Below are 7,172 nucleotides of genomic sequence, written 5' to 3' on the forward strand. Positions count from 1 at the left end.
GTCCCAGTCCGGTACGGGCGCGACACTGAAGGTTGCGATCCGTTGCCGGTCACGAAAAAAGACAAAAAGGAAAAAAAAAAAAAAAGAAATTTGGCTGTGAAAAAGAGAAGAGACACATGGCACTATCTAGAGAAAAGGGTGATTGAAGAAGTTTCATTATAATGATACCAAATACTCATATAGTACGTTTTATGGGCCAGGATCTCATCTAATTCCTTTATACATGCTAACTCATATTATTGTACTAACTTCATGACTATTTCCCCATTTTAGAGATGGGGAAAGTGAGGTACAAAAGGTAGGTAACTTGCCCAAGGCTTGGTAGCTAATACATCACAGATCTGGGAATTGAACCTGGGTAGCCTGACTTCAGAATCTGTGTTGTTACACAGCTGCTGAGGAGTTTTCTAAGCATATTTTAACGTTGAGAAAAGATTCCATATTATATTTTGTCTTTTTTCAGTAATAAAATATTTGGCGCATACTTGCAATATATCTGTTTATCTATAAATTATATACATATTTCACTGTACCAATATATTGCATGTTCCATAAAACACAATAAACAAAAAAGAAATAAAATATGGGATAAAAGTAAACATCAATAGAAAGTCTATCATTTGCTTTCCTCACTCCAATGAATTGCCTTCTGAAATCCACATGGAGAAGAGAAAGAAATAAGTACATTTATTGGTTTCTGCTGCTATGTGACAAATTACCACAAATTTAGCAGCTTAAATCACACATTAATTAGCTCACAGTCCAGTAAAGGAGAGAGAGCAACCAGACAGGCAACCATGATAGACTAAAATCATGAAAACATATGCATATGATTTCCCAGCTGGAAGAATCTTCAGGGCTGTGTCGGCCAGATCTGTTTCATAAAGACAAGGAAAGTGAGGCCCAGATGATTTAGTAGTTGACCACATTTCACATCCTTCAGATCCTTTTCATTGAGACCTTCCCTGACTTTCCTGTTTCAAAGTACACTCCTAATACCCCTGCCTGCATTGTATTTTCCATAGCACATATAACCACCACCAAATGTGCCTTATCTTTTGCTACGTTTATTTTGTTCTCTGATTTTGCATCATGTATTGACCACTGTGTCCCAGTGCCTAAAACAGTGCCTGGCACATAGAAGGTGCCCAATAAATATCTGTTGAATAAACGAACAGTGAACTAATGCCTATGGCAGTTTGGTACTCTTTCTACCACTCTACACTGTGACTTCCTTTTAAAAGGCATTTTCTATTTTCACCATCCTTATTTTGATCATATCAGAATACCTGCTTTTCTATTGTTAATTACTACTTCTAATAGAACTACAAGTGTATTTTGTAACCAAAATATAAATTAAAGATATCATGAGGAAATTTGGAAGACCGAAATCATAAGATGGAAATTCATTTTTAATTAAGTTACATGAATTTTTCTTTTATAGAAGAGTAATGTGGTTTAAGCTGTTAAAGAGGTAAAGGACTTTGTACATACATCCCTGTGCCTAAAACACTCTTGCTGTCTTGTGTATGAGGTTCATCCTGACTCTTCCTGCTGAACCTTCACATCTCAGCCTAGGTGACGGCTCCTCCAGGACATTTACATGTCGCCTGCCCTCTTTCTGCCCATATACTCTAGCTCTGGTTAAATAAGGGGAGAGCTAGAAGACTTGTTCTAAAGCTGTATTTGCACAACGATCATGCATTGGGGTGGCTTGGAGAAACTGATAATGATTATTAGGGAAACAAATATCCAATTAAAATTCCCCTCTCCTCAGTTCTGTTACAAGAGCTGGAAAGTTTCCATCTTCTCTTCTCCTAGCATTTGTTCTGCCTCTGTGGTTCAGTCAACACATTCTATTGTTACTCATCTAGGTATCCGTGGAGCCTGGACTAGAGCCTGAAGAGTCTATGGTGAAACTCAATAATTGTTTTTTAATAAGAAATGAATTCATAATTGGATGAATACGAAGTAAATGGATTATATAGTATTCTTACAAAATAAGTGTTCAGAGAGATAACATATCACCTCGTTTACCTGGACAATTTACTTTGTACTCTAGGCCAAATTCAGTCTTTTTAGCCTGAATACATTTCGCAGCAACATTTCACACTGTGACCATCTGGCCCATTAGATGTAAATACCGATTTGGCAGACACTTCAGGTGTAGAGTAGTTGTGGGAATAAAATGATGTTAAAAAATACTACCACCCAAAGGATATATTTAAAGCCACTCATTCTCTTATTAATATTAAAAACATGACATTGTCCTTCTTGACTTCAGGTGTAGAGTAGTTGTGGGAATAAAATGATGTTAAAAAATACTACCACCCAAAGGACATATTTAAAGCCACTCATTTTCTTATTAATATTAAAAACATGACATTGTCCTTCTTTGAGGTGAAGATCTTAGTATTTTTACAAATGGGGAATATGTAAATGGTCTGAATTTTCATTTTGAGAGATTATTGACCCCAATTACTTTATCACCTCTAAATAGACTCCCAACTTCAGAGAAAAATCATCTACACAGAATCTATCACTAATCTAACACATAGAAAAACCTTACAATTAACATAAATATAATGTTCTTTTAAAATCAGAGCACTAAAATCAGAGCATTTTTAAAGTCAGAGCATTAAGTCAATTCAGGTACTTTTTAAAATCTCATTCAAAAGTACAGTGTTTCCAACAAATGTATGAACTTAGCCCCATTTGTGAAGGTCACTAAAGTGAACCCTTCTTTTTACACATGAAACAATGAATGGTGCTATAGAAGCAATCAAATAAATATTCATTTTAAAGCAAGCTTTTTATTTATTCATTGGCAATGACCTCTGTTCTAAAAGGTACTGCTGTGGTTGTCTATTAAATCATTAATTTGTGTCTATGGTATTTAGTGGCTGCTTTTAAAAAAAATAATAATGGAATTATCAAGCTGCTCACAACAAAGGTGGTTTCTGATTGTCAGCTCCATATTCTAAAAGAGCAGGTTAATTTCTCCGAATATCACAGTTGGAACTTTCTAACACTAACTGGCAGATCCACCTAGTGATCAAGGCAATTGACTAAAATAAATTATACATAAAGCTGAAATTCCTAATAGTAATAAGGCCCCTTCGTGAGATAATCACACCAGCAAAAGCACTCATCTGTCGATTGCAATTCTACAGGGACTTGAAATTGTCTTATAAAAACTACATCTTCAGAAATGTTTTCATTTCTAGTTTCATGACAGGGCTAATATGGCAGTGGCCATCGTACTAGGCACAAAAGTGGAGCTTCAGAAAATTCATTAGTTGATTTGTTGATTAAACTGAAGACAATGTTGATAGAGCACTAGAGCAGTACTGTTTACAAAGCGAAAGACTGGTGAGGTTCTCATTTCAATACAGTCAACCAACAATTATTTAGAAGCCCTGATTATGTGCCTGGAGCTAGGCATAGAAAACTGTCCACATAAAACTATCAGATCATTTCAATTCTTCTATGTAGATGATAAGAGATATAGTAAAACGTTCATGTGCCAGAACAAGACTCTAGGAACAGAAGTGCGTCTCCTTCTAATCATAGAAGTTTAGTAAAAGACTTCACCGAGGAAAAGAAAATATTTGTTTCCAACAATTCATACTGGTATGAGTACCTAAATCTAAGACTCAAGGGTAACAACACTGGCAGCTTACTATGTAAACCACAAACCTAAGCCTTGTTTCCACTGTGGCAAAATAGGACACATCTATCGGGGGGATAGAGCAGTCCAGAGTCCTGCCATGCATGTCTTTCCTGTAGGTGGCTTCAGCGCCTCCCCTGAAGCATATTGTGGCTCTTGCTACACATGAATTTCAGACTCCCACATACCCACAACATGTGAAAAAGACATTGCAATCATATTTACAAATGTCCTAAATCAATCAATGGTCAAACAATCATTTGATAGAAGAAAATTGCCCCAATTCTCTTTGTTTTATAAAATTATTAAAGCTGATCTTTAAAGCATTAGGAAAAGCATGTACTTATACCTCAGATAGTTACAACTCAAAAAATTCAACCAACAAGACAAAGGTTCATATGAACTGGGTATTTTCCTTGTCTTTTTCTGGAAATGAGTTTTTCTCTATCTTCTTAATGCCATAAAGGGCACAAATTCCGGAAAAAAAAAGAAAACAGTGGCTAGATTTTAAATAGCTTGTAGATCCAGAAGTAATGAAATTTTAAAACTTTAAAAACCAACTTCAGGGGCCGGCCTGGTGGCGCACTGGAGAGTGCGCCACTTGGGAGCGTGGTGGCACTCCCACCGAGGGTTCAGATCCCATGTGGAGACCGGTTCCCGCTCACTGGCTGAGCGTGGTGCGGGCGCAACACCGAGGGTTGCGATCCCGTTGCCGGTCCCCGGTACGGGCGCAACACCAAGGGTTGCAATCCCGTTACTGGTCAGTAAAAAAGACAAAAAGGAAAAAAAAAAGCAACTTCTGTTCATTAATATAAAAATACATATTTAATTTGGCATACCAATTATGACAATTTTATCAGCAAATGAAATTTTACATGTTAAAGTTCTTAAATTAATTAAACATAGATCTGTAAAGGGTGCTAAAATAAGAACTTTTCCGTATTTCTTTTTTTTTTACCAAAACATTCTCTTTTTTTCCTTTAAAATATTCATTCTTCCTCTATTCCATAGCTTTGAAATTACAGGTAACTTCACATATTTCTTCTACTTAAGGAACAATTTTTCAAACTCTATAAACACTCTCTTCTGAAGCTAACTAAATATGATGTAAAATCTTTAAAATTCCCTATGTATAAATTTGAAGAATAAAAAGATACTGAAAGAAGGATAAAGTTGTGACATTCCTTTGTTTAAAACAATTGAGATGCTCCTAAATTAATTGTGGAATTAGATTATGGGCCATTAAAAAAAAGAGACGTTACTTAAGAGAGCATGGTCAAGTCTAAAATGCCTAATTAGAACAGTTAAAACCTGATTGGAACCTGATCCTGCAACACAGTGAGTCCCCCAAAGAGGCTATTGTAGAGAACAGACAGAATCCTGTGAAAAGATCCCTCCTCCTAATGAGCATTTTGAACAGCAACTTTGTTCATTTTTACATTTCTCTTGTCTCATAAAGTTCAGATGAATTTGTCCATACTTTGTATTAATTTCCATGATATCCATGATATTGACTTCCATTCTGTGTATTCATATCCTATGAAGAGTAATTTATTCCACTAGGCTCTCCTGACATGTAAATTAATTCCTAGGGGTGAGTAGGCATGTCAGGTGAATTTGGCACATTAGAAGAAACTATTATCCATACTAATGGAAGGTAGATATGACCTACATAATTCTAAACAAGGGTATTATCTAATATTTCCATTTACTTACATTTTAAAGTGTGTGGAAAGTGATGATTTAGGCAAGGACCCTGTCTTCAAGGAGTTTACAGTCATGTGGGATCAGTAAGACATGTACACAATAAGACAAAAGCAAAGTTCTTAACAACATAGAGATGGTTGGTAAGATGGTATGGGTACTGAGAAAATAAAAGAATTGGGGCCAGAAACACATGTGATGGTGTTTCTAACAGAGGCATTACTTAAGCAGAGAGAGACACCATTTCTCTCTCTCTCTCTCTCTCTCTCTCTCTCTCTCTCTCTCTCTCTCTCTCACACACACACACACACACACACACACACACACAGAGAACTGAATATTACTTCTCACCTATAGATAAACCATACCCTTTCTTTTATTACTTTTCTTTACATTGTTAAGCTACATCTAGGCAGTTATTTCCACACTGGAGGCTCTGGCTGATTTAGCATATATGTCAAGTTATAGATCAGGCCAAATACAGTCATAAGAGTATAACATGAAAGGTCCCTAGGATATGGCCTTCTGTACCTCATTCTATGTTAAAAGTCTATCTGCAGTAGTCTGACACGAATGTTATCTTTAGAACCAGAATTCGCATTTTGGTGGGGGGAGCACTAAGATATAAACCCTGATTTCCATATAGCTAATTCCCTATGTCAGAGAGCAGTCTAGAGTCTTCAGTGACTAAGGGCAGTACAACAAACTCCTCTCTCTCTCTCATGCTTATAAATATGAATGTAAATTCTATTCATGTTGAACAATAGCATGGTTCTTAATTAGTAATTCTAGAGAATAAGACACGTAAGGTGGGAGAATCAATAGGAGATTTTTCTGAAAAAATGTAAACCACCAACCTAAGCCTTGTTTCCACTGTGGCAAAATAGGACACATCTTTGGGGGGGATAGAGCAGTCCAGAGTCCTGCCATGCATGTCTTTCCTGTAGGTGACTTCAGCACCTCCCCTGAAACATATTCTGGCTCTTCTTGCTACACATGAATTTCAGACTCCCACATACCCACAACATGTGAAAAAGACATTGCAATCATATTTACAAATGTCCTAAACCAATCAAGGGTCAAACAATCATTTGATAGAAGAAAATTGCCCCAATTCTCTTTGTTTTATAAAATTATTAAAACTGATCTTTAAAGCATTAGGAAAAACATTCTATTTACTAACATCATTTTAAATTCTGGATCAGTTGTTCAAAAATGCCTGAGCACAGGATTGGTGAATATTCTTTGGTAATGAATTTTGGTAAAATATGGTAACAATGAAATAACATGAGGAGCTATGAGACATTTTGCATTGTGTTATATGTGTTTCAATTTTCCAGTCGGCTGATTAAGTTTTTACAAATTTTAGGGTAAGAGAAAAGAATGGGTAAAACTAAAAGTGTAAAAAAAAAATGGGTAAAAGTAAAAGTGCAAAAACTTATATTTTGTTGCATTTCAACTATTAGGAATTCAGAATTTCTCATCAATAAACAGAATTTTTTGGAACACAAATGCAAGTCTTTTTCCCCAAAACCTGGAGTATTAGGCATAATCCTATTTGAAATGTAAAAAGACAAAAATGTAGGTTAGGCTGATTTACTAAAAAAATGTTAGGCTCTTTTCAAACTATTGAATAAAGTTATGAAGTTTTGCCAAGAGTTTTGTAGTGTTATTCAGAGTGCAGTCTCTGAAAAAGGCAACTTGATCTCGTATCCTGTACCACTGAATTATAGATATATTTTGAAGAATGTTATTGTATAGATGGTCTTTTTTATTTTTTTATTTTTTTATTTTTTTA

General features: G+C 35.6%; 1 protein-coding gene across 1 annotated transcript in view; it reads left to right on the top strand.

Moving 5' to 3' along the window:
• Positions 1 to 7,172, top strand: part of SYT1 (synaptotagmin I) — a gene marked incomplete at its 5' end in the record, with an annotated part of 161,326 nt that overhangs the window by 51,790 nt on the left and 102,364 nt on the right. The gene's annotated exons all lie outside the window — the stretch shown is intronic.

The sequence above is a fragment of the Galeopterus variegatus genome, unplaced genomic scaffold, assembly GCF_000696425.1.
Source record: "Galeopterus variegatus unplaced genomic scaffold, G_variegatus-3.0.2 Scaffold246, whole genome shotgun sequence".
Taxonomy (NCBI): Eukaryota; Metazoa; Chordata; class Mammalia; order Dermoptera; family Cynocephalidae; genus Galeopterus; species Galeopterus variegatus.